Source organism: Ciconia boyciana, chromosome 3 (assembly GCF_034638445.1).
Source record: "Ciconia boyciana chromosome 3, ASM3463844v1, whole genome shotgun sequence".
Lineage (NCBI taxonomy): Eukaryota > Metazoa > Chordata > Aves > Ciconiiformes > Ciconiidae > Ciconia > Ciconia boyciana.
The window spans coordinates 117590137-117617285 of record NC_132936.1 but is presented as its reverse complement, the minus strand read 5'-3'; the positions used below and the strand labels follow the sequence as shown (position 1 = coordinate 117617285).

At 45.4% G+C, this 27149-nt stretch overlaps 1 protein-coding gene across 8 annotated transcripts in view; it reads left to right on the top strand.

Moving 5' to 3' along the window:
• Positions 1-27149, top strand: part of SERTAD2 (SERTA domain containing 2) — an 84285-nt gene that overhangs the window by 46890 nt on the left and 10246 nt on the right. For 3 of the 8 annotated variants that reach the window (XM_072857353.1, XM_072857356.1, XM_072857359.1), the window contains exon 2: positions 14953-15110. The exons of 2 other annotated variants lie outside the window; for them this stretch is intronic. The gene's annotated coding sequence lies outside the window, so the exon portion shown is untranslated. Of the gene's footprint in view, positions 1-12819; positions 12838-14952; positions 15111-15639; positions 15907-27149 lie in introns of those variants that run through there. 3 more of the 8 variants (XM_072857357.1, XM_072857358.1, XM_072857354.1) reach the window with 3 other exon arrangements.

Genomic DNA, 27149 nt, shown 5'->3' with positions numbered 1-27149 from the left:
TGGATGTGTATGGGTTGTCTTTCAGTCTCAACCGTTGTTTGTTTGTGAATATTACAATTCTGTGTCTAGATGCCTTTGGTAAGTACCCCATGCATGGCTTCAATTAAGCTTTCTATATCGAGAAAGTATGCCTTAATTTAGCAGGTTAAAGATATCTCTGTTACATCAGTTTGTTCACAGTGTGTTGTGACCTAATCAACTAGGGATGTAAGCCATTTCATGAGGAGTAATTACTCAACAACAAAAAGTGTCTCTCTTTCCTAATAGCTGTGAGTGAGTTGGCTAATTGGAATCCATTTTGGTAGTGGCAGGTCAGCAATCAGGAGGTGACTTTCCTGGCTGGCTTCTAGGTGGGAGGGAGAAACTGGCAGAAGCTGAAACACAGAACTACGGCTTCCTGAGGCCGCTGCGAGAGCATCGCTGCCATTCATATTGGAGCCCCATGCACTGAGAGTGCGGTGTCCTAGCGCTCTCCTTTACCGATGATGCTGTGACATGGCTTGTTCAAAACCCTTTCCTGGATATTTTTGAGGGAAAGAATTTGTGATTGGGTTGGAAATGCCAGATCTGTTCTCAAGACTTGCAAAAGAGCTCTGGTTTTATTGTTATTACTGGGGATAGAGGGTTGCAGTGATGGCATTATCATGTGACAAATCTTTTCCATCGCCTGGTCAGGAGATGGTGTGAAGTTTAGGGATGTTGGCTCGTTATGTCTCTACTCGGAATAACTTATGACAGTGACAGAGCAATTTTTGCATTCAGTGCTTCATCGCTTAGGAGCATGGGCTGCCAGTCCTGCCAGAGGTGCTGTGCTGAGGCATCTTTTAGATGACCCCAGTGGTTGGTGTCCTGTTTTTCTACTTCACCAAGAGAGAGATCATTGAGGTGCATTCTGATTCCACCCCCCCCCCCCCCCCCCCCCCGGCGTCAAATCTTGCTGAGATGGAGGTGGAGAGGAAAATCCTCATGAATTAACATTATTTCCCTGGTGGGCTTTGCTGCCATTTTATCTAATTACGCCTGCTGTTTTCCAGATCACATTGTAAGCATTTGCATGAAGGGGCTTTCACTTACCTCCTCAAGTAAATTAAATAACAGCCCTTAGGCTGGGCTGACAGCATAATGCATTTTCATGTGGGAGATCAACAGCTCCCATACCTTGAGATGGGAAATGCTGAAATGACAGGGAAGCTCTGCGCTTCTGTCTTGAGTTAGGGCTACTTTGAAAATGCCTGCTGCTGACTCTTGTGGTGTGTAGGGATCAGTAGGAAGAGAGGGACACACACGAATCCACAGCAAGGGAGAACAGACCGTGGTTTTTGTCTCTCAAAGATCTGCAGGCTACACGTAAGATGTGCAGGAAAGCCAGGGAAAGCAAGCCTGTTGTCAGCAGGTTTAAATGCACAGCCCTATTGGAAAGCATGAAAGTATCTGCAAACCAGGAAAGATTGGAAGCCACAGAGGTAAAGCAAATGAAAGGTGCAGGCCCTGCCCTGAGGATGTTTACAGTGTGACTTAGTGGATGAGGAAGGCTGGACTTGTGTTGAGTGCTCTGGAAATCAAAACACGCGGTCTTGACTTTCATTTCCACAATAAGCCATCCTGTAGTTTCCCTGTGCTTCATTTCTTCAATTTGCAAAATGAGGTAGTAGCCCGTCTGCTGAAATGGAAGTCCGTTGCTTTATTTGCCTGACCCGTTACTCCCAATGAGTATCCAGCCCCAGGAGCTATCCTCCTCCAAATCCTTCAGAGCTCCTAGAGCCCTTTGTAGTATCAGCCTCATGGGATGATCCAGTTCCTTCCTTCCAGTCATGCGTGGTAAACATCAGAAATGTACATCAACCCTTCCCTGGCTGTGGTCACTCCTCCATTTCTTTGATAGAGTTGAGAGCTTCTGTGGAGGAAAAGGGATCAGGAACAAATGACCATGAGGAAATTTCAATATATTTCTTCAGCTCCCGATCAGCCCAGGCTTGTCCTGGCAGAAAAAAGGAGGTTGGTGGGAAGGCAGAGAGAGGAACTCTACCTCCCCCATTAGGCTTGGACGAGCCTGGAGTGGCCCAAAACTCTGGTGTCCTCTTGGGCTCTGCCTTTGCAGGATGGTTAAGTGTGCCCAAGGTGGGGACATGCAAGTAAGTGGGCTGGTGAGCTGTTGTGACCAAACTGAGTGAGCATTTAGTGAGTGAGGAAGAGGAGGAGGTGGGCCGCTACAGCAAGTAGAGAATTTAATCTCTGCTCTGGCTTGCTTGTGTTGGTCATGAATGGGGGTCAGCAACAGGAGAGGCTGCTTAGCTGGGGGGTGTGTGTGCGTGTCTTACATGGTAGGGAGCCTTACATACGTGTTTCATGTAAAGGAAGAAAGACCTTATGTGTCCTCTTAGTTCGCTGTAGCTCTGAGGTGACAGCAACCCTCTCAGTATTATATCTGATATTGAAGTACCTTCTAGTTTCTGGTGCTAATTCTTCTTTCCCTGTGTCATTGGTTAGGGATTAAGGAAATCATGCAGATCACTAAGATCTGCTTGAAGGAGTCTGCAGTGACTCTGTTTTGTCTGGGGACTCTTGCTGAAGAAATGCAGTTGACTTGTTTTTCTTTTGAAAACCAAGATTTCTGTTCCATCAAAACATAGTTCCAGGTTGAAGGTGGGGGAGAGCTAGAAATATTAGTGTGATGGGGGTGTAAACACCTTTTAACTTACATCGTAAAGCATTTTGGCTCTTCCAAGTAACTAGAGAACTATTTTGTGATGCATTTCTGTGTCTAAGATGAATTTTGAATGCCAGTGAGATAATGAGATTTATCAAATAAAAAGCCTGTCTTTCACTTCGTTCAAGCTTGGCCTCATGCCTCATACATGGAGTTTAGCTCAGAAGCAGCTTGTAATTTGTATCACAAAACCACCGTGTGTAATTCATGATGGATGGTAGCCACTGGATACGAGAGGTTTGCAGTTGGGACGTGCTAATGACTTTCGCTGACATTTGTGCTTGGTCAAAGTCACTGCAACAGGACAGAGGACAAGTGAATGGTCACTACGAGGTTATTGTGGGAGAGGCTGAGGAGGTGTTTGCCTTTGTAAATCAGGGATTTCGATTTCATGTCAATCATTTTTTAGCATGAACATGCATGATATTCACGATGCAAGACACACTGCTGCTTTTAACACATAAGGGAAGATGATTCAGGATTGATACAGCTTCTTCAGTGATCTGGTAGTATACATCCCATTATTATTATTATTCTTCACTCCCTGTAGATGTTAGAAAGCTTTCTAACAATTCACGGTATCTCTCAGGCTCTCATCCCCTTCACTCTCTTTTTTTAAAAATTAATTTAATTTTATTATTATTATTCAGACTCCTGCTGTACACATCCCCCAAGCAGGTGGGAGGGTGAGTTGGTGGGAGATGACTTGGCTTTGTTGGAACTTCACTTAATGCAGGGTGGGGGCAGAGAAGCAAAATTACGCAGATCCTGAAGGCACAGCAAGTGTGCTACATCACTTGTGAGCATGACTAGAACTGAAAATGAATCACAGCCTTGTTAGACGCTGTATGTGTCAGTGCATGTGGGCAGAAATATCATTCAGTGAGAGAGAGAAAAAGACAGACTACATCTTTTAAAGTGTGCTGGTCCCACTGAAATCGTTGTAGTATTTAACCTAATAGGTGAGGAACTGGGAAACAAGGGGACAGCTGCTCTAGGATACTCTATGTCGATTTTTCTTCCTTTCTGAAAGTTCAAGAGGAGTCTGGACCTCTCAGCAGTGACATCTGTTTTCTAAAACAGAAAAGTCTATACTTGCAAGCTCAGGTTTGAACCCACTTTTGAGGACTTTATAATACAACCACCAAGACTTATTCTGGGATAGATCTGAATGTGGAGTTGCTTCAGCCTGCGTGTTCATTTTGCATTAGGAAGCAAATTTTATTTGCTCTTCCAGTAAACTTTTGATAGCGCATGTGCACACAAACACACAGGTACACACGTGCACACTGAGCTAGTTCACATATTCCAGCTACAAAAATCCAGTCTGGATCTGTAACCTTGATTCTTGTAGCTGTATAATTCAAACAGGACTTACTTCTAACATGGAAAATGGTTTTACAGTTAGGTTGTAATGTGGCAGAGCCACATCGGGTGATTTGATGGAGAGATGCTGGAATCAGCAGACCACTGAAATCTGCCATATACATGTTTGTACTCCAGAAGATACTTGCCACAAATAATAGCAACTATCCTAAAGAAACTCTCCCACCTCCTGCAGAGACCTATCCATCACAGCTAACAAGCAGCAGCCATCTTAAAATTCCCCCCAGCACACCAAACCCACACTTTTTTGAAGCCAGATAGAGTCAACCAGCATATTCTTTCAAGGATTTTAGTTGTGCCTTTTTGTATGTTGTGCTCAGTCCTGCAATCTGCATCTTTTTTTTTTTTTTTCACTAGCCCTAACCCTGTTACTTCTCCAGCAAAGCAAAGGGACCTGTTTGTGGACTGTCAACCAGATTGCTAGGTGCTTCTGTCTTCTGGTCTGATACTGACAGTTTTGTATGGAGATAGTCTCCTCCTGTTTCTTATAAACTAAGGTATCTGCTGTGTCCTAATAGAGATGAGAGAATCTGGCCTGAGTCTGCAATATGCATGTTTTGGAGTTGTACTTCTCCACTGAGGGGGCAGTCTTACCTCTCTAAGAGGGATTGCAGATTAAGTTTTTTTTGAGGGTGAAAAGGGGAATTTATCCCCTTTCTTGAAACCTGGGATCATCTTTGCTCAGCATAAACTGGAAGCTATGGTAGGACTCAGGTATGTCCCCAAGTGACACCTAATAGAAGAGCTTGGTTGTTGACAGCACCAGACTACAAGTGAAAACTTTAAGGAATTTAAAAAAAAAAAAAACAACAAAGCAAAAAGCCAATAAAACCAACAGATTGTTAATGCTGGTTTTCCTGAAAGCCCTGTTACAAGAATATAGAACTGTTTGTGTAGCTATTGTGGGCACTATAGGCTAGACAGGCTCCTGTGAAAACAGCTTTAGATGCTATTTCACAGCCTAAAGTTTAACCAGAATAAACTCTTGTGTTGTGTTTTGTTTTGGTTTTTTTTTGGTGGGTTTTTTTTTTTCTTCCTCTCCTCCTGTTTATATTCCCTTGGTTTCTCATCCATCAAATGCTGGTATGGCTAAGTTTCTTGTTAATTGGAGTTTTATGTTCTGTTCCAGGTTGGTCTGTGCTGCTTTTGTCCCCAGCCTGCTTTCCAATATCTCCTAAAGGCTTTTATCCTTCTCACCCTTCTGCCTGAATCCATACTAGATAAGATTTCCTCCTGGAGCACGTCAAAGCACCTTGTCTTGAGCAGAACAAGGTGCATCTCCTTGTACTCTCCTGCCTGAAGAGGCTGGACACATCCAGCTCCAACCAGCTTTGCTAACAACTCAGCTCTCTCCCATAGCCAGGGACTAGTACTGTTTTCCTACGGAGAGGATGAATCACAGGCTGGGAAGAGGAAGAGAATTGAGGAGTGGGATCAGCAGGGATGCTGTTGTCCTATCTGCCTAACTTGTGCAGTGAAGGCAGGAGTAGCCCGTCAACCCAGGTGGGTTAATCTGAACTGTCAAAACTACAGAAATCCTGGGGTCGTGGTTGAAAATGTTTCCTCCACAAAGCACAGCCAGTGCTTCCTGTGTGTGGCACTTGTCTTATGGCTGGGTCAGATCCTGGTGCCAGGCTGTTCTGCTGAATTTGGGAAGACTGTGTGCAGGAGGAGATAGGCGGTCTTTGCCAGTAATGTTTGCAGGCATTGGCCTGTGACATCTTGTATAATTTAAAAGCTGATGATTAGACACTAGCCTGAGTGTTTAAAAAGTGGGTAGAGATGTGTGGTTTCTCCTTTATCCCCCTCCCCACAGACCAGGTGCTCTGTGCTTTCTGAACATGAAGTGGTTTCTGAACGTTAAGAAGGATGTAAACTGTTCGCAGCTGAGGACACAACAGTGCACCTCCCCCCTGCCAAAAAAAAAAAAAAGAAAAGGAAGAAAAAAAGAGCAAAAGACACCATCAGTAACTTTTGAAAATCCTGGTCATCATGTGGTGTTCCTAGAATGTCCTTACTTATTAAATGAAATGGGAATAGCTTGGTATTTTCTGACTCTTAGATCTGACTGTTTTGGGAGAAAGGCAAGGAAGGGATCCGTACTTGCGACAAGAAAAAAGTTTTAATTACTTACAGCAACAACATGTCTAAAATCTTTACTTTTCAGAACTTAATGTGCATGGAACAAAAGGCCGTTGTGAGCTATGTACGAGAGTTGCTTAGAGTTTGTATTCTGCCCTTTTTTTTCTGTGGGAGTTATTTCCTGTTGTTGACTAGAGTTCTTTATTTAGAACCACCTAGCTACTGAATGACGGCTTGCTCGCAAGAAGAAAAAGTGTGATTAAAACTTGCTAGGGCTTATTTCAAGATCTCCCTACTTCCATTTATTTAAGGGGAATCTTTGCTAAATGAAAGAAAAAAAGTTCAAAACAACAAATGCATTTCCTTCTCATGATTTCGCCCACATCAGCTGTGACAGCTAGCAAAAATATGTTGGAAATCTGAGCTCTTTCACCTGAACATCTCATGGAAGACAATGTTTCTCTAACAGAGGTGGTTTGTTTTAGGTTGTTCTCATTTTAAAACCAAAACAAACCCATCAGATGCCAGGCCTCCCTTCTCACTGGTAAGAGTAACACACCAGCGTTCTTGGGGGGCAGCTCTTTCTATGAACCCCCCAAATAGAGTAGGAGTGAGCACTTGCACTTCCCCAGCTGCTCAGATGAGATAGTTTTTCCTCTGAAGAGCACTGTCAGCAAAAAGAGGTTTCTGCCTGTTGACCTGCATAGGAATAGTATTTGTGTATGTGTGTGGAGTCATTATCAGCATTTTGACATCTGCTTAACTTCTTGTGCTCGTATGGCAGGGGCTGAACATCCAGTTAAGAGTTAAGGAAAGTTAGCAGAAGACCACGTGTGTGTGTGTGTGTGTGTGTGTGGATTAACCTGAATGTTAACACTACTGAACTATAGGTGTAGGTAAGCAAGCAAAGTAACCGGGGTTTATTATGACCTTTTTGCTTAGCAGGAATCACACTAGGAATGTCCCCTGGATGTGGATGATTAGAAAATGCCCTGGGGCATGAGGTGTATAGCAGATGGACAATCATCCCTCCTTGACTTGGCCATCCCCTGGCTGTGAGCCTCTCGCAGAGGGTGCCTGTTTCTGCCCAGCTATTGCAAATAGGCTGGTGCCTTTCTGTGAAGTACCTGGCTGCTGGCTGCTTTTGCGGGCAGGTTGTGGAACAAGAGTGATGGCTCAGGACAGCCATTCACGTATTTCTTTCTACAAATAAAACTGGTAGAAGCTGGTTTGTATAGCTGGATCTCTGCAGGAAAATGGCGCTCTCTGTAAAAGAAAGAGGGGTTTGGGAGAATTCTGTCCATCCCTTTGTGCTGGGAAAGTCCGTGGTTGGGAGAAGAAGCAGGGAGAGCCTCAGTGATATTGCTCGTGGTATTTTCTTCTCCTGCTGCTGTCCAGAGCTCAAACCAGAGGACACCCCAGACTCGGCAGCAGCACCATTGACGGGGATGCAGCTCATTCCCCTTGTTTCTTGGGTCTACTAATTTCCCTTGGCCTGTTCCCCTCGGCACTCCCATCATGTCTCTGCTTTGCTCCCCCACCAAGGCTAAAATTTAAAAAAGGGAGAATTATTACTGTTCGAGAGAGCTGCTTATAGCTGTCTCAGAAAGCCACTACTGGCTTTAGGGACCAGTATGCCACAGACAGCATCTGCTTCCCTAGCTGTGTGCCATCCTGCCCACAACGTATCTCTCCCCCCTGCCCCTTGCAAATTCTGACACATGCTGCAATACAAGAGAGATGGGGGTGACCAGGCAGGATAGCTGCCTTTCCCCTCTTCCAGACCCCCTGCCACATTTCAAGGACATTAGCACCCCAAAGCCACTGTCGGAGGATGAAAGAGAGTGTAAGAGGTGTGAAAGGAAGGGAAAGATGGACCTGTCGTGGTTTAGCCCCAGCCGGGAACTAAGCACCATGCAGCTGCTCGCTCACTCCCCCCTGGTGGGATGGGGGAGAGAATCGGAAGAGCAAAAGTAAGAAAACTCAAGGGTTGAGATGAAGACAGTTTAATAGGTAAAGCAAAAGCTGTGCATGCAAGCAAAGCAAAGCAAGGAATTCATTCACTCCTTCCCATAGGCAGGCAGGTGTTCAGCCACCTCCAGGAAAGCAGGGCTCCATCATGCGTAATGGTTACCTGGGAAGACAAACGCCATCACTCCAAATGTCCCCCCCTTCCTTCTTCTTCCCCAGCTTTATATACTGAGCATGACGTCATGTGGTATGGAATAGCCCTTTGGTCAGTTTGGATCAACTCTCCTGGCTGTGTCCCCTCCCAGCTGCTTCTGCACCTGGCAGAGCATGGGAAGCTGAAAAGTCCTTCACTAGTGCAGCAACAACTAAAACATCTCTGTATTATCAACACTGTTTTCAGCACAAATCCCAAACATAGCCCCACACCAGCCACTATAAAGAAAATTAACTCTATCTCAGCTGAAACCAGGACAGGACCATAATGATAAATGGTGGATTCTCAGCTTTTTTCTTTGTCCTGGTGGTAGATCCTAAATACTGGGTGGGTTTGCAGTGATTTAGTGTTTCATCTTTGCTTGGGAATACTAATTAGGTGTAAACCTCTTTTAGCCTTTGGCTAATGGTCACTATAAATGAACAGCTTCCTTTAAAGTGAGAGAGCATAAAAAAGGTTACAGAACCTAAATTAATTTGTGCAGTTCCCTTTTTCTTCAGAAAGCTAAGATACATTTCTGACCGTTACAGGAGTGGTTTTAGGTAGAGTTAAGAAATACATGCTTCTCCCACAGTCTGTTTACCTGCATATACAGTACGAGCTTTTGCTGACTCTCAGCTATGGTAGCATGAGGGAATGTAGAGGGGCAAAATGAATCATTACCACAGGCATAGTCAGTAAAAGCGTCTGATGTACTCATTCACTCTTTTTTTTTTTTAATGTCGTCTTTGCACATCATCTAAGAAATCACACATTTTGTGAAGGGTTAAAACTGAAAGACTAGTGCATTCACTGCATTGACTCAATGAGTTCAGTTCTATTTGATCTTCATTTATTTGTAGTGGAACAGAATGGCAGTGGGAGTTTATGTTACATTTGATGTTCTTGTGCTAGGTTTTTTGCCAGCTCCATATTTTTTTTTCTTCTAAATTTGGCCCTCAGATTCAACTTCTGTTTTATTGGGGTTTGAATCTTTTTTTTTTTTTAAAGAAGCTGTGTAGGTCACTGTTTACTTAAAATTAGACCCTCAGAAGCCTCTGTCTGTATGTAAGAAGTGCAGAAAAAACACCGTCTGTAAAGAATTTTGCAACTGGGACAGTCAGGGGAAGGATTTATCATTGCAAATTTGAATTACCTTGAAAATGCCTCTCTCTTACTTGGTAAGCATTGCTTGAATCTAGTGGCTCTAGGAAGCTGAAGAAACTAGTTTTAAACAAAATGCCCAAGCTCCCAAAATGGTGTAGGAGCTTTAATATGCTCTACAGGTTGTATTCCAGCCAGCAGAAGCAGCTAGAGGTGGGTGCATTCATTTGGATGTCAATGTATTAACTCATGTTTTCATGTAAATAAGGATTGAAATAGTTTTGTGGTTTTTTTTTTCCCTGGTAATGCATCTGAGCGTGAACACATTAAACTCCAGTGACATGGTTTTAAGTGCTATATAACATATTGCAATGCTGTATAACACCCTACATCAACACCATAGCCACGACACCATTTTGGTTTGCCCTTCCAGCCTCAAACACATTGCTACTGTTGTACAATGCTTCAATGCGACAAATCTGAGCAGGAACATCCACTTCTAAAAGCGTCTAGTCACTGCGCTGGTGGCCCCATTTGGTCTGTCAAGCCTTTGGCATTTCAGCAGGGTTGAACAGTGCTAAACATATTAAATCTTGCCTATGCAGCCAGGCCTCTTCTAGGTTTCAAGTGTGTTTAAGAAGAATGCAGGGGGCATCTGCACTCCAGAAATGTACGGCTTCATGTAGAGCTCTATTGGAGTAGCTTTGCTTCTGAAAAGGGCTGTAATATGTGCAGTGCATGCAGCAAGCCAGATCAGTAGAGCTGCTCTCCCCTGGTGAACCAGGAGCAGGTAGTCCATCAGCATAAGGGAGATGGTGACAACCTTTGTATTGAAGAGTGTGTGTGGCTCGCATGTTTGACAGCCCCATGTTGTTAAGATTTTCAGGCTCATGTTGGGTTTGTGCTCAAGACTAGTGGGTGGCCGAAGTCTTCTGGCTTGATTGCAGCGACATCTGTTTACACCAGTGATTAATTAGGCCTGAAGACTGGCCATCTCTCTGTATTCTTCCGACCGTTTCTGTGTTTTTTCTTTATTAAAAGTATTCCCTCCTCGGTTGTAAAAGAGAGCCTTTGGTTTTATCTGCAGATTTTTTTTTCCTCTTAATCCACTGGCCCCAGTATGAGATTAATATCAGGACATCAGCGTAGCCTCTCTTCAAAAAAGTAACCAAGTGTTCCAGAAAAGAATGACTTGTGCTTTTGATAGAGACTGCAGAGTGAGCACTGAAAGGGAAAGAAAAGCAGCCTAAAATTGTTTAAAACTCAGCTCAATGCAAAGTACAATCCACTGTTTCAAGAAGCAAGAGTGGAAAGGGGAGACTGTTTTTGGAGCCCATGTGCCGTACAGATGGCATCAGTGTGAACAGTCTGGCCTGGGTCAAAAATGAAGCACATTGTGCAGGTGATACAGCCTGAGTGGGATTTGGGAAAGAACACGGATGTTTATGAAAAGGCAGAAAGATGTGAGAAGATATACAGCAATGGTAGGTAGCCTCAACCTCTGTCAGAGGACAGAGTGTTTCAGCTGGAGCGAGGATGATGCACACCAGCAGTCTCCAGAGGACTGGGAGTGCACAGGGAATTACAGAGGGAGGGAGTCATCTCTGTGCATGAGGAATGCAGCAAAACCTCCTCTGACTAAGCCAGCTAATTCACGCTGTGGTGTTTTTTTTTTTTCTTTCCTGACAGTCCTGTTCCATAATATTTCCTTAATAATTTAATATGTGAAGAAGTAGCCCTTTTCGAAAGCATCTAAATCACCAAGTATTACTTTCACACGAAACCTTGCCACGCTTGTTCTTGACACACACTGGGGATTTTTACTGGGTATGACTATTTGAGTGCTATCTTGGAGTTAAGGGTTTTTTTTTCTTAATGAATTTACCATGTGGCACAACCTTTGGTACTGCCAAGCAACAGCCTTCTATTACTAGACTGTATGGGCCTGATCCTGCATTACTGAAGCCAAAAACAGTATTTGGGAACAGACATTGGCATCGAAATCTGTAGGAAGGCTTAGAATAACTATACAAAAGGGGTTAGTTGTACTTGGAATATTGATTCATGAGCTCCATGGTTTTTTGCATCTCTGTTCATTTTACCCAAGTAAGATCAACTGCCCAACTGGACATATAATATATGATACTGCATTAGAACTAAAGCTGCACTTGGTCATACTCATTAATTAAACTGATTTCTCCTGTAGGTTTTTTTTTTCCTAGAGAACTAACGGAGAATGATAATTAAGCATATTATGCATTCTAGGGAACAGTGTTTCTCCTACTGCCACAAAAACATTAAAGGAGAAAAACATTAACTAAAGCAGAAAATGAAGGAAAAAAACCAGCTAAAATTGGAGTGAGAAGGGGGGGAGCATTCCTTCCTTCAGTTTTAACCGATTCCTCTGTGCTTTGGGACGTGTGGGGCAGCCTTGTTACAGTGGAAGAGTTGCACCAGCAAAAAAAGGAAAAAAGCAAATGAAATCTCAAGGAAAGCAGCCCAGCTCACAGGTGCAGCTCCATCCCTGCTAATGTAGAGGTGCAAACTGCAGTAATGCAGCACCCCCATTTTTTTTGAGGGGCTTGCTTTTATTTATGGCTGAGCCTTGCATGAGAAGGGCCCCACTCCGGAAGACCAGTATTGACCCCAGAGCTGGCCTGAACCAAGATGGCACGAGATCTTAGTGGTGTTTAATCACGCCTTTGCTTGTAGCGTGCTTGCTTCTTACCCATGAGACCTCTGTTGCTTGGTGGGGAGCGCTGCTCTAGTGGAACGAGCATCCTTGGCTGTAGGTGGTCCCTTTGTTTAGCTTCTCCCAAGTTATTGGTGCTGATGGGGTCTTTAGTTGCAAAAAAGTTGTCTGCTCTGGGGGCAGTATTAGGTATTTGCCCATCAGCTCCTGCGTGCACTGAAGCAAAAACATCCAGGGAGAAAATGAAGATGTTTTGTTCTTACAATTACCTGGTGAAATCTCACAGTATTCATGTGTACTGCAATTAGAAAGAAAAAGGCCAAGGATGCAATTAGAAACATAGGAAGCAGTTCACTGCCTCTTTTTTTTTTTTTTAAATAACAAACAAAACCAAACAAAAAAAAAGTGAGGGGTGCTGACATTCCAGCACACCAAACGTTGCCGCTCTTTCCTGATTAGCACGTGCGTTGATAGGCAGAGATTACCTGGCAGTCTGTAGTATTTCTAATGAATTGCCCTACGAAGTCCAGTGTCTGTTTCCCCCCTCCCAATCTTTCCAATCTTTGATTTCTGTTTGTTCATTTATTTAACACAGGAGGGTTTTTGCATGACCTACAGGAGACCTGGCCTCAGTCAGGCAAGCTTTGACAATCCTTGCTCAAAGACAAGGCTGCGCTTAACTATACCTCTGGCCCACGTCAGGTCAGTAGCACTGTAGAAAAATTCAGTTTGGTTCCTTCTCTTTTAGTGTGTTGTCTTCATATGTGAGGAGTTCGAGGGCCTGTGTCAAGGCTACAACTGCACAATTACATTCGCACTGCTGCTCCTCAGGAAGCCCTTGCGTGCACCATTTCAAAATGGGATGCATTTTAGGTGGCTCCTCCTTGCAGACACGCAGATTTTTCCCCCTGCTCCTGCAGGCTCTGGAACCCTGTGCTGACACACTTCCTTGTACAGTGTTTTGTGGCTCAGTCGCAGTCTGTTTCTCCGCACTTACCAACATGTTCGGGCAAACTGCGTTCAGGCCTTGCAGACACCTTCTGGTCAGATTTCTCTGGAGCTGCAGAGCGGAGTTTCTTGGCCAGAAAGGTCTTGTTAAATCAGGTGGGAGGCAATGTGAGAAGTGGTTGGCGGTAGGATTATTCGCCTTGCGTAGCCTAACCTTGTCCCGCCATGATGGAGCCTCTGCTGTACGCGAAGCGTAGGAAGGAGCTCTACTCGTATTGATTTGTATCGTGACCTGTGCTCGGTTGAGAGTGCTTCTGAGTGTGGATGCAGGTTGTACTAGTTTTGTTTGGAGGAACAATCCGAGTTACAGCATGACTATAAACTCCTGCCAAGAAAGGCCCAGGGGAGTTACAGTAGGAAACAGAAGGGGCGGTGAGTTTTCTCTTATGCTAGTGTAAAACTGGAGCAACCTAACAAAGTCAGAAGCATTCAAAACTCAGAGTACAGGCTCAGGCCTTTTACTGGCGAGTATAACATGGCAGGATCGGGGCCGTGGATATCGGACTGGAGCCCAGCCGCTTATTTAGCAAATGTTTGTGGTTATGCCTATGGTCCTGATGATAGCATGCACACACCCAGGCACAGGGACTGTAAACCTGCTGTGGACTTTGAGCTCCGGAAGGCAGGCACTGCTTGGCTGGATGGATCCACAGCACAATTACACAAGGCCAGATCCTGCCGTGTTATAAATCCGGTGTAAAGGAGGGCAGAATGCGGCCCTGAAATTTGGCGTATCGGGCATGCAAAAAAAAAAAACCCAGTTGAAAAATGTACAAATATTCTGGCTGGCTTTTGAGTAGTCTGAAGCCCACCAGGCAGGTACTGTTCCACTCATGCCCTAAAGAAAAGGAAGCTTTTCCTTTTATTTAATGATTTTTTTATTATGACTCTTGTAATTTCAAGAAGAGGCTTGTTTTCGCCGAGTAGAAGGACCAAATTTCAGTGCCCGGCTGCTGGAAAGTATCCAGCCACGGGAAATTCTGGTTTCAATTTTTGCCAGCTCCTGAGCAATTCACAAGTCGCTTATCAAAATTCAGTAAACGGTTTGTGAATTGCTTTGCAGATCTCGTTCAGGGCTACCTCTGACAGACGTAGAGAGACGTACCGTAGACAGACGATGAGAGGGTTTGGATCTCCTCAAAGGAATGGCTGATAGCGCGGGTGGAAGGGGAAAGGTGTACCGAGACCTCCAGAACTGGTGAAGTCAAATGGCGGTTGCTAGTTCTGATGCCTTTTCCTCCCATTTTAGTGACTTCAGCAGAGTATTATCTGAAATACCAGTCTTGGTGTTTAAACCTCAATTAGATGGGGTCTTTTCAATTATAATTTTAAGAATCCATAAAATCATCACTTAATCTCCTTCTGGTTTGGCAGATTCACTATTTTAATTGTGTGGGTTTTTTTCTTTGTGGATTTTTGACAGATACAATTTACAGGTTAAAGAAATCTTCCCTCTAAAAGTATCCTTCTTTTCCTTTTTGGTTTTCTAGCTGAAAATGGAACTTAATTTCTAACAAGACCATCAGCTTGATTGATCACAAATCATTACAGACCATTTTGAGCATAATACCTAAATGAGTCGTGATATTAATGACTAATAATCACCTTTATGTTAGGTCTTAAAGCTTTATTGTCCCGAAGTACAACCGGTTTAGTGGAACATGAAAGGCCGGGATGATCCGAGATGCCGCTGGGGCTGCAGCCAAAACTGTAAGGTGTTTGAATCGCCTTTTACAGCACCAGCTGGGATTACAGTCCCTTTCGAAACACAATCATTGAGGTAACTTAAAATAATCGTCTTCTTTCCAGATAGCGCCTGGTGCCGAGCTCTCCCCCCCTTCCCCCAAGTCTTCGTGCGCTCGAACATCTCCGTTTGGCCTCATTTTTGTGCCTCGGTGGTATCTGCACAGCCCAAATTAGCAGCGAGGATCCCACGGAGGGGGGCCGCCGCCTCCCTCGGCTCCCAGGTGAGCTCCCGGGGCGGGGGGCGGCCGGCAGCGCTCCGGGCTTTCTCCAGCCTCCCCGGGCTTGGCCCGGCCGGGGACTGACAGGGGGTGGGGTGGGGGGGCCGGGACGACCTGGGGACCAGCCCCGCGGGAGAGCAGGGCTGGCCGGGGGCAGCCGAGCCCCGTCCCCCGGCCGTGTCCTCGCCGCCGGATAGCAGGGATACTTGTCATATTTGCGGTCGGGGCGCGTTGGCACCCGCCTTTGTCCCGGCCCGCGGCCCGGCGCGGGGCCCGGCGCTCCCCGGGGAACCCCCGGCGGCGGGGGGCCACGCCGCCCGCCCGGGGCAGAGGCACGCGTGGGCAGCGCTGGGAGCCGCGCCGGCGGCCGCGGAGCAGGGGGAGGAGGAGGAGCAGCGGGGGGAGGGGGGGGGGCGGGGGAGGAAGGCCGGGGCCGAGGCGGAGCTTTGACGCGGGCCGGAGGGCGAGGAGCTCGCCGGAGCCGCCCCTGTCGTCAGTGCTGGCGGCAAGTGCTGGGAGCCGGGGCTGGTGCCTCCTCCCTCTCCTCCTCCCTCTCCTCCTCCTCCTCCATTGTATAATGCTGCGTGATCGCAGCCGCCGGGGCAGAGCGGAGGCTTAAATCCTCACGCCGCCTGCGCCTGCCGCCGCCGCCGCCTCCTCCTCCTCCTCCGCATCCCACCCGGCCCCTCCCCGGAGCGGCGCGGCGCGGCGAGGGAGCGACATATGGAGCTGCTCTAGGGCGAGAGTTTGCGACCTCCCCCCCTCTCCATGCGTTAGTTCTCAGGTGGAGCTGCATGTGGTGAGTGGGGCTGGGGGGCTGTGGGGCAGCGGCTCGGGGGCAGCGGGGGGCCGCAACACCCCCCCACCCCCCTGCCCTGGCTTTGCGAGTCATCGGGGCTTTATCTCTACCTTTAAATTTGTGCCCGGGCAGAGGAGCTCGAGGCGGGCGTCCTCCCCCTCTCCTCCGGGGGGGGCGGGGAGGGGGGGATCGTGCTGAGATGAGCAGAGGAGGGAGAGCGGCGGAGTTGCTCTTAAAATACCTGCCTCCCTCGTCGATGCACGGAGATCCCGGGCCGAAGCAGGTGCGTGCGCGTAGTTGGAATTTACTTTTGATCGGAGCTGCTGTGCCGGCCCCGATAGTGCGGGCGGTTGTGCTTTCAAGAGCCGTGCTACATCCGACTCGAAGAAACCGGCTTTACCCCAGTAAGTTAGCGTATGCGCCGGGGAGCCTCTTGAGCCGGGAGGCGACAGCCTTGCTCCGTTTTCCCAGCAAGAGCGGGGACTTCAGGGTACCGCTAAGAGTGCGTGCCATAGTGCCAGGAGAGCTGAAAGGGCCTGGGGGAGACTTTCACTCCGCTGGAGCAAAGCTGACATATGGCTGGGCAGGACCCGCCTGGCCCCGCTGGCTGGACCTTTCCAGGGGTTGGTGTTAGGGTGGCAGCAGGGCAGGGGATTAGCGTGTCTTTTTCCCTGAGCAGTAGCGCGCATGGGTCTTCCTTGGGAGCACCACCAGCACGGAGAGACAGGCGTTTGGGGGGCTTTTGTGAAGTAGAGTGGTTCATCTTTTGGAAGCAATGGCGAAAAAACTGTTTATTGGGATTTCCTTCAGGGTGGGGGAACGCTTGAAAAAAATCCTTTTGCAATGCCACTTTCATTTAGAGCGTTTGCTGCTTTACTCATGTCAGTGTGTCAGGATCTGGAAGGGTAAGTTCTCTTTAAGCGTGAAAACAGGAGTGCAGTTACCTGCTGTCATTTCTTGCATTTTGTGCAGCACAGCTGGAAAATCCAGGGACGTTTTTGTTGAAAATCTATGGAGGGGTTTGTGTGCTGTCCCCTGGGACCTTTGGTGGCTGATTTACAGCTACGGGTCAGCTGTCGGTGTAAAATAAAACAAATCTGCCCATTTCATCTCCATCTGGGGGGGCTGTCAGCCCCTTTACCCGAACTTCAGCACAGCACGCCAGAGCTGTTGCGTGTGGCAGTCTGTGTTCAGACAAGTCCAAAGCTCTCAGGATCAGGAAAGTCCAGGCTTTTTCAGCTAGTGCCGGGTGAAGTCAGCAGGGTGGCTCTTGCTGCTGTCAGTGGGTGCTGGATTTGGCCACCATAGAATATGCTATTGCTCAAACAATGGTGGTAGAGGGCTTGGCCGCCCCCTAACATCAGTTTTATGCTTGTGTCTCTCAAATGGAGTAAACATTTTCTATTTGTGTGAGTTGAAATGACACTTCCTACCTTTTTATTCTGATTTATTTTTAGGGGTTCACCTGCACAAATGAAGGTGCCTGTGTCTTATGGGCTTCTCACAGGGTACAAAATTGACAGAGGCACCTCAGTTTCCATCTAAATGCATGGGAAGGTTTCATATGGTAAAACGAACTGTAGAAATGAATTGTGTTTTCTTAAAAGTTGCTGCTGCTTGTACTTACATTGCTGTAGAAATTAAGCAGTTGATTAAGCAGGGTAAATTGAAAGTAACCCTTTCTGCTTGAAGTTAAAATGCATACATTTTTACATAATAAGGTGGTATCTTTGGAGTCTGATTTAACATAATGAGGTAGTGGTGGTGGTAGAGATAGGAGGAGGATTAGCAGTTTATGCTTTCAGACAGGTATCTGAGAGCATGTCGTAGGGAATACTTCCATTGTCCAGGCAAGTATTGCAGCATCTAACGTAACAGCTGTAGATCTTCCTCCTTTTGTGACTGATCCTACTTCCATTTAAGTTGGTAGCAAAAACCACCCACTCCTTTTCTGCAGGAACTGGATTGGACTGCTAACGAATGAAGCTAGACTTTGTGCATACTAAAACACCACTTTGATTTTTCATGTCAAGCTGATTCCTTTTTCTCTGAAGCTGATTAAAAACAAACAAAAAGAAACTTGCTAGCCATAGGTACTTCAGGTTTTGTCTATAGATGAAGCAGTCTTAAAGAGCATTAAATACGTCTGTAGGTGCTGATTTATTAAGAATTGTAATAGTATTCCTTTATACACCTGCTCTTTTTAATGGGAAAGATGAAATAATGACAGCTGCTCAGTGTTTTGCTGGAAATAATAATATAAATAATCCCAGCACTTGAATTGTCTGCATGAGAGGCATCAAGGAGTTAGAGATAATGTCCTATTATCAGGGAAAATCTCAAATTTCATATTCTAAATTTTTTTTAGCTTCCATGAAGTACAACAGATCTTATGCAATATCTAGTTTGAAGGATTTTGCCGTCATTTATACAAGGTGCTTTTATTTTTCCAATAAATAATTCATAGGGGAAAAATTGTTTTTAGGAACTCTGACTTTTTTCACACTGATGTGAAACACTCCTGGCACAGTTCATCTCCGGCAGTGCTAACACTAGACAGGTGATCCAAAATACTTGTGACTATTTTTGCTTTTATGTAACATCTTAAAGTGTAATCTGTCAAGCAAGGAGAATGCAGTACTTTGAAAGTGTAAGTAGTCTTCTGGTGATCTACTTTTTATAAGGGCTGGGTAGCAAGAGAGACACCTTCTTTTAACTCAGCTTTATATGTGTAATCGGCTCATGAGGAGACAGCTCCAGTTGCAATGGTTCCTGACCGTGCACACGTGCACAAACCAGTGCCAGAAACGGCAGCTTTCAGTTACCAAGTCCAAAGATCAGGAGTGTTCCAAAGGGGAGAGCAAGGTCCAGCTTAAATGTAAGCAGGTTGGCAGTAAGCACAGATCTTCAGTGTAGATGAAGCTTTTGCTAATTAATAGTTTGTAGAAAATGGAATTTGCCAGTCTGAGAACAGTGCTGATTTTCTTCAGGGGGATATAATTGCATGTTTTCTGCCACTTGTTTTATTTCTAAACTTCCATAAGTCTGAGAAGCTGTGCTGTCATGAAGAAGTGCCTGTTTTCTGTAAATGGAGACCCTCAACTTGTGTTAGTTCTTTAATTCTTTTATAAACAAAGTCAATTTTTGTGTTTGCTGTAGTGGAGGCTTCAGGTTTGTTCAGCATTACCAGTGCAAACACTATAACAAAAAATAAGATAACAATGCTGACTGTTCAACACAAGTGGGGAAGGAAAGCCCTGTAAATGCAGTGCTAACTTTGCTGTTGGGTGTTCTGAACTGAACTCAACTGAAGCTGAGCAAAACAGAGTCCAAAGCAAATGTGTTTCTGGGAGACGGCAGAGGTTTTGTGGAAGAAATAGGTCTGTATGTCCTGCGTCTGTACAGTACCAATCACAGCAGGGTCCTTGCCCTCCGTCTCATGGCTGTATGAGTATTAAACGGTGTGTCATTGTGCAGAATAGAAACTGCACGGTGACGTTTACTTCACTGATGGCTCCTGATGAATGTGTCAGATGCTCGGTGTCATTGCAAAGTGGCCAGGAGGAGCTGTGAAGATGCCCTAGACCTGCAGCTGGGAGATTCCTCTGGCGCAAGGGGAATTCTTGGGCGGGGAAGAGCTGATTTGAGGGGCATTTCCAAGGGAGAGTGGGGCTGGTCTCCAGGGGCATTGGGCAGCTGGCAGTACAGCCTCATTGGTTTTCAGAAATGGCTCTAAGTTATGATGAGGAGCAAGGTGGTTTGAAAGGACCGAAGAAGCTGTCAAGTCACCAGAAAGCAAGTTTTTGGTTTTCACATGTCCCTTCTTTGAGGGTGGAGGCTCAGCTAGCTCAAGGAGTCCTGTGTTAGGCGAGTTCAAACCATTATTCTTTCAAATAAGGAGCCAGGTTCAGTACTCTGCTTTGCTTGGTACGTAAAACCATAGGTGTTGCCATAGAACATCTGAAGTTCCCAACCTATATAACATGATCAGTGTTTTGAGGAGCAGTGGGCTTAAAGAGGAATTTCTCATTAACATTGCTCTGGAATTGAGTTTTAAGTGGCATTGAATGACATGAGTCTCAGTCTGTGTAATTATTAGGAGCCAAAGCCTATTTACTTTGCTTTCACACCAGGAAGATACATTGGATTTCATCTGACAGCTTCTGCTTCCACTGAAGTTAGAATAAAAATTGTATTCTTAATATAGTAGAATACAAAGAGAAAAGTGCAAATGTGGGTTGTTTTCTTTAATGTTATTTTTAAAACTGGGCAGTATATGGAAGTAGCAGAAGAAATAAGTTCCCTTTTCAAAGGAACCCTGAGTTGGTGGAAAGATCTAAACTTGCCCTAAAATTTGCTCGGATGATCTGTAATGAGTAGAACTGTTTTCTTCATCCCAGATTTTCAATCCCTCCAGGAAACCCTTGTGCTGTTTGAGCCACGCTCACCTTTAATGGAAACGTGACAATTATCGGCTGTTTTCTTACAGTTTCTTATAGTAGGCTGTAACATTAGTCTCTTAAAAACTCCTGTCGTGCCAGGCAGGCAATAAGGTTGAGTGAACTGCACTATAGAAAGAACCACCCATGACTGGAGGTAAACTATGCGGATATATGTTGGGGTGGAGGTTGAAAGGAGCGTGGAGGGCATATTTGAAGCAGACAGTGCAACTGCTACAGCAGGTCTGACTAGTTTGAGATGCCTAAAGGCAGCTTTGTCTTAACTTCAGGTAGCTGCAAAATGAAGTTTTAAAACCTAATTCAGAAATACATCATCATCTTCCGGTGCCTCCACGAACTCTTTACTTTTCATGTGTTTTTACAGGCACTCTTTCACCCTTGGAAGAGGCTTTTAATAGATACACGTACACGTGCATGCATATCATTTGCATATTTTTAAAATATGCTTTTCATCAAGATAGGAGACTGGCGTTCATGCACAAACCACATTGCTTTTTTAAACAGTGGTAACATTTTGCTTTCTTATCATTCTGTGCATGTGTATGTGTGTGCATGTGAGAGAGAAGCAACTCTATTTAAGCATTTTTCATATAGTATGGTTTGTTGCCAGTCGGTTCTTGTGCCTTTGCCAGTCCTGTGTAGGAGGAGGGACTTACACTTTATTAGTCTGTGCTGTGGTCGAAGGGATTTTGACCAGGACTACTTTCATGCTGGCTGTCCCAGGGGTACAATAACCTGCTTAGGTTACCCTCCCGTGATCTAGCTCACAGTCTCCCTTACCCTCCTACTCCATCTGTTTGGCAAAATTAGCTCTTCTAAACAACCCTTCCCCTTTCCTCCCCTATCTAAAGTGTTCCAGAAATAACTTGCTAATGAATAGAAGAGAGAGAATATTTTCTGTGTGTAACATACAGTGTAAAGCTTCCTGTTGCTGCTGTGCCTCTCCTCGCTGGTGGTGGAACATACGTGATATATATGTGGTCTGATGCGGAGTTTTTTTAATTGTGGGTAAAATCAGTGTAATACTGTCTTGGGTGAATTGAATGAGTTGTGCCTGACTGAATATGAAATGAAGTTTAGGACATTTAGTTTCAGTTTCCTGATCTCTTCTCCTTCTATATTTTCTACTCCCAATTTCCAAAGACTTAGTTTGTGGTTAAGTTTGTTTGTTCCATGTTAATTGACCTGTACTAAGCCTGCTTCGAAACACAGGTTTAATACACATGTTGTTAAAATATGCTATTAAAAGAGTGTCCCCATATAAGTTTAAATGATTTATTTGAGAATGTTTAAATTCCTACACGTAAAAGTTACGTGGATCCCATGGTGGCTGTTTTAAAGGGTATCGCTTTGGTGTAGTAGTTTTTATTGTGAAATCAAGCAAGCGCCATGAAAAATGGGATCTCTTTTGTCTCTAACTCGTAGCTGTTGCAGGTTGAGAATAGTTCAAGGCTGGCCAAAGTTCCCTTTATCAGTTTTCAGAAGGCTCCTTCGTTGGACGTGAAAACACATGCTGTATTTCAACAAATGCAGGAGCTTTAGTACACTGGACTGAAAGGCCAACAGTTATCATCTTGTCTAACATCACTTAACACTGTCTTAGCAAACTTTCATGTCAAACTTTAACTACCTTATTTCTTTTTTCTTTTTCTTTTTTTCCACTGGTCGTGGAGAAATGTCCAACAGCTTTTCCACCTCTTTAGGAGAAACTTGGGGGTGAGTGGGTGCATTTTCACAGAATATACTTGTTTGCAGGGCTGTGTTCATTTCATTTAAGCAAAAATGTTGAATGCCGTATGCCATATAGCTGCTTTAAAAAATGCCAGGGAAACACCTTTCTTTTATCCTCTTTTAACTTTCAGTAGTGAGAAACTGGTAAGTAAATAAAATCTGCAGGCCTTGATGACTTGTCATTGCTGGGATGTATGTTGCATTTTGCAGTATACATTTCTTTAGAGGTGTTTTTTTTTCTCTCCTCTTCTTCCCCCCTGCCATTCACTGCTTTTCAGTTTGACTGTGATAATTTATTCAACACTGTTTTCAGAGTAATAACCTACTTTTTGGCAAACCATTCAGTTCTTTCCACAGTAATGTGGGTATTTTTTCCCCCATGTGTTTATTAAGGGTTTATGACAAGGGGGAAAAACAAGGTATCTTTGGGGAAAAGATGCTATGATACACTTGAAAGCAAGGATTCAATCCAAGTAATTATACATATGCGAGAAACTCTCTCTTATTATACACAAAGGGGTCTCGTCTCTCTTGGATGCACACACAATTCTCATTAACCTTTGTAGGAATTACACACATCCAATGAAGACTGGTCTACAATACTCAGTCCCTACATATGCTAAAAATATCGGCCAGACCATGACATGCGTGTGCCAATGGAGATGTCTTGTACAATATAACACAACGTTGCCGTAATCTATTGTTCAGAGCGACATTGCAGGGGAGGAGGGATGTATAGCTGGTCTTGCTATTTCATCATTCTCCCTTAGAGTCTGACCAGTAGCATCTTGTCATTACAGGCTGTAATTTTAGCAGTGAAAAGGGAGTGTGTGTTTGCTAGCCTGTATCACTTTCTGGTGGCCGTGCTAGCTCTTTCAGATTGTTTTGAATTTAATTTACAAGTAAGGTGCCTCTTCTTAGCCAGTGCTTTTGCTGTGCCGATGCCTGCTGGCTCTGTAGTGGGAAGAAATGGAAGGCAGTCAGCCCTTGGCTGAATTGGGTCCTGAAGTGGTACACAGCCATCTTAATTGCTGCAGCTCCACCGCTTGAAGAGATTATGGCCCTGGTTCTCCCAGTGCAGAGCTGTGTGCACTGGCTCTGGTGTGGCTCCTTGCCTGCTGGCAGGGAGATTTCATCGTGCTGTGGTCCTCCTCGCGGGACCAACGTCACCCGCTTCCAGGCAAAGCGGAGTGGAGTGCTGGACTTGTGAAAAGAAACCATGATGTGGAGCAGGGGTAGCTTCTTGGCTGATCCCGAGGAGCCTTGTGCGTAGAAGCCCTTGAATATTTTTCGGGTAACAACAAGCAGAGTCTGCTGAATAATCAGCTAATCACGTAGTAAAGACCGAGGAGCTGGCCTAGCGCTGTGCCTGGTTTTATTTACTGCAGCTCTGATTTCCTGCTACTGATGCCCAGGTGTGTAATGCAGTTCCTAGTCCTTGCGCTTTTGATATTGGCAGCAGAGTTGCTCAGCCCCTATGTACACAGCACAGTGTAATTTGATTCATGCTTGGCAGGCCTGGTTGCTTCCTTAACGCTGCCACGTGGAGACCCAAATTTCAGAATAACCTTGGCCCAGCTCTTTTGGGTGGCTCTTTGAAGCAGAGTCTCAGCCAAGCTGATCCCCAGTGAGGAGGCTCCTGTGTGGTGGCACGGGTGCTCTTGTGAGTAGATGGTGCATGCAGCCATCCTGGATGTAAAGAGGATTCAACACGGAGGTGACCTGAGGAGAGGACAGCTTTGCCATCTTGCTAAAAATCTCTCTTCCCCCCCCAGTGACTAACCCTAACAAAACAGCTCCTGGTAGTGGGAAGGGAGGAATCCTCCACCCTGGTCTGGCTCAAAGCAGGTTGTGCTGGGGTTGGTGGTCAGCGGGGCTGTGTCTGCGCCAGGCCTGTGAACAGCTGAGGTGGCATTAGCAATCGCAGAAAGCTTGTTTCATAAAACTTCCAGTGAAGGACAAGACCAAAAAAGGGCAGGCTGGGGTCTTGTTTGCATCTGCTGGGTGCTGTTGTAAGGATGCTGGTGGGAAGTCCTGTCTGAAGCAGGACATGTGAGAATTGACATTTTGGGTGTGTGAGACCTTTGAAATAGAAATTACTTCTGGGCAATCCAAACCTGTTCTTTTTTCCAGTAAAGACAACTGCCTTCCTGTACATGAATAAAACCTATTTTGAATAAATGTTTTCTGGCCCCAGTATGTTACAAAGCTATATCTCCCCTCTTGCTTTGTACTGAAAATAAGTTGTCAGAGTTGCTCAGAGCTGTTGCTCTTGACTTCAGCCTCGCAGCTGGTTTGAAATACGCCTAGCTAGCTTTCCACGCACAGAACCTGTGCAGTCTTGTTCACCTTCTAATGCCGCCGGGGTAGTCTTTAATGGTTTAACAAGCTAACAAGTGCTCGTCTGATTTAAACTTGCATTACATTCTGCTACCCTGATAGAATTCCTAATATTATAAATACCCTTAATAACATGGCTATAATCTAGAAAACCTGCCCTCCTTTTCCCAAACAATTACTTAATGAGCCAGTAATTTATTCTAAGCTATATTTATTGGAGCCCATTCCAGCTTTATCAGACATACTCTGTTTGGTGTGTGCAGTTAGTCAAAAACATTAAAACTGCTCCACTTCTTCCAAGGGAACATGTTACACTTAGCAAACTGACAGCATTAGAAACTGTTTCCAATTTAATAGAAGCATATGTTTCCTGCAAGACTTAACACACTACAGAGTCGGAGATTGCCTTAGACTGCGGCTTTGCCTTTTTTTAGCATGGTAAAAAGGAGCTGGAAACTGAAGGCAGAAGTGGAGTTTGTAGTTGTGTTTTTGGTTGTTTTGCTTGCTTTTGTTTTTCAGAGAGCCTTCTAGCAGGGCTTCAGCGGGCTGCAAGTTTAAGAAACTATCAAGAAAGTAGTGTGGGCGGCACACGTAGAGCTCTCACTTGAAACGCAGTTTCTGATCATTAACAAACAGCAAGAGCTTGCTTTGCCCTCTGGGCCTCAAATAGTACAGTATGCAACAAGGGAGAGCAGGCAAGGCACGAGGATGGAAACAGTAGGATCAGATTACAGTTTCAAAATATCGCTGGAACACGTTGGCTGGTGTTACACTATTGACTGGCTTTATAATTGCATTGCTTATTTGCTAGGGAAGGCTTCACCTTACCTTCTGATTAACATGGACACTCCTTCGGGGGGCCTGGGAACTCCAGGCTCCGAGTACCAAAGCCAGTCCCCACGAGAGCTGCATGACTTCAGATGCTCCTCAAATGAGAGTTTGAGCTTCCTCTGGTGTCTTGTCTCCTGTTTGCCAGGAGGTTTCCTTGCACAGTCCCTAACTAATTCCTGCTTAGATTAGCCTCTGAAAGTCACCCACTATACTTTCCCTTCTTATTTTGATTTTAACCTGAGACTGGAAAAGATCCCTGTCACTCAGCTTGCTAACTGCTCTCCCCCAATCTTCACTCATGGGTTCCTAAAGTGGGGGGCTAAGTCTGTGTTTCTTAAGGCAGAGGGAAGCTGCTTTTCTTGCTAAATGCAGGAGTGGGGTGCTGAGCAGCTTTGCTTGCCTCTGCTTCTTCTGGAAGAGCCGAGGTTCACCCGTCCACCACAGGAGACGGGAAGAGTTGGGTCCCTATAAAATATACGTGAGAAATACCTGCCACTTACAGTTACTGCTGGCACCGACAGCCCTACAGTGAAGGCTTGCAAACATAAAAACAATTCCCTGTACTCTCTGGAAGCACAGAGCTACCCAGGAGGCCAATTTTTTGATACAGCTCTAAAGGAGAGTTTTGTAAGTGCTTATTAAACCTCACTCAGTTTAAAAAAAAAAAAAAAAATGCAGCCAGAATAAATGTAAAATGTAAGTGTCGGGGAAAACAAACCTTGTAAATGGGGAATGTCTGAGCACTGGGTCTGGAGAGGACAGAAACCCCATCACAGTTCCGTTCCCTGTGTACCTCTTGTCTAGGGTTGGGGGTTTTGTTTTCTAACTCACATGTGACATGACACCCAATTCTTACGAGGCAGTGGTTGTCAGGAGTCCTCTCTAGCTAGGCAACATGGACGCATTACACTCGAACAAGTAAAATCTGCATCAGATCCTGAGAAGCAGCCTTGCAAAAAAACCCAACCCCCCCCCCCAAAAAAAAAAAAAAAAAAAAAAAACCAAAACAAAACCCACACCACCAGTCAGTGTACAAATTGCGAGCCAGCTGCAGCATATTGAACGTAGCCGTGCGTTACTGCATGGTACATGCTGTACTAGCTCCTGGGGATGCTGCTGTGCCAGGATTTAAAGACCCCGGTGTCAACAGATGAAATCTTCAAGGAGGGGTGATTTTCATCACACGGTGGCTGTTGCCTCTGAAAGTCCATGTTGCTTATTTGCTCCAGTCCTGGAGTTAAACTTCAACACCTGGGCTGTTCAGCTTTCTCCCTTGTTTTTAGCGAGGCTGGGAGAGGGTGCCAGATTTATACTGGCAGTCCCTTCCACTGTTTCTCTTCCGTTCCAACTTTGTATGAGAGGAGGATGCCTGTGCTCTTGGAGGGCAGGCTGGCTCTCAGCTGCCAGGGCAGGTTTGCTCTGCTTTGCCAGGATCCTGCAGGCCAAGGAGCATCATTCTGCAATGGGTGAGCCCATGGTCCTGCCCCAACGGCGTCTTCCCAAGACAGGGCCGCTCTCCCTCTCTCTGCCATGGCCTTGGGGATGTGGAAACAGGGACAGGAAGAGAGAGGTTTATCTGTTTGCCTCCCTAGCTCTAGGGGACAGATGCTTTGAAGTCATGGGGATTGGTTACAAGTTCAGGTGGTCCCTCAGGCTGGATCCAGCAGCACTGAAATGCCTTGTGGCAGCCCAGCCTGCCTCTGCTAGCTCAGAGGATCTAGCCCTCCTCTTGCCAGTTGAACCCAGTTGGCACAAAAGGCCTTTTTATTTTGGTCCTGCAGCTATCTATGCCAAATCCTGATCCTGCTGAAGTCAGTAACAAAACACTCATTGACTACCGTTGGGCCAGGGTACAGCCAATGGAACCCTCAAGGATGAGGA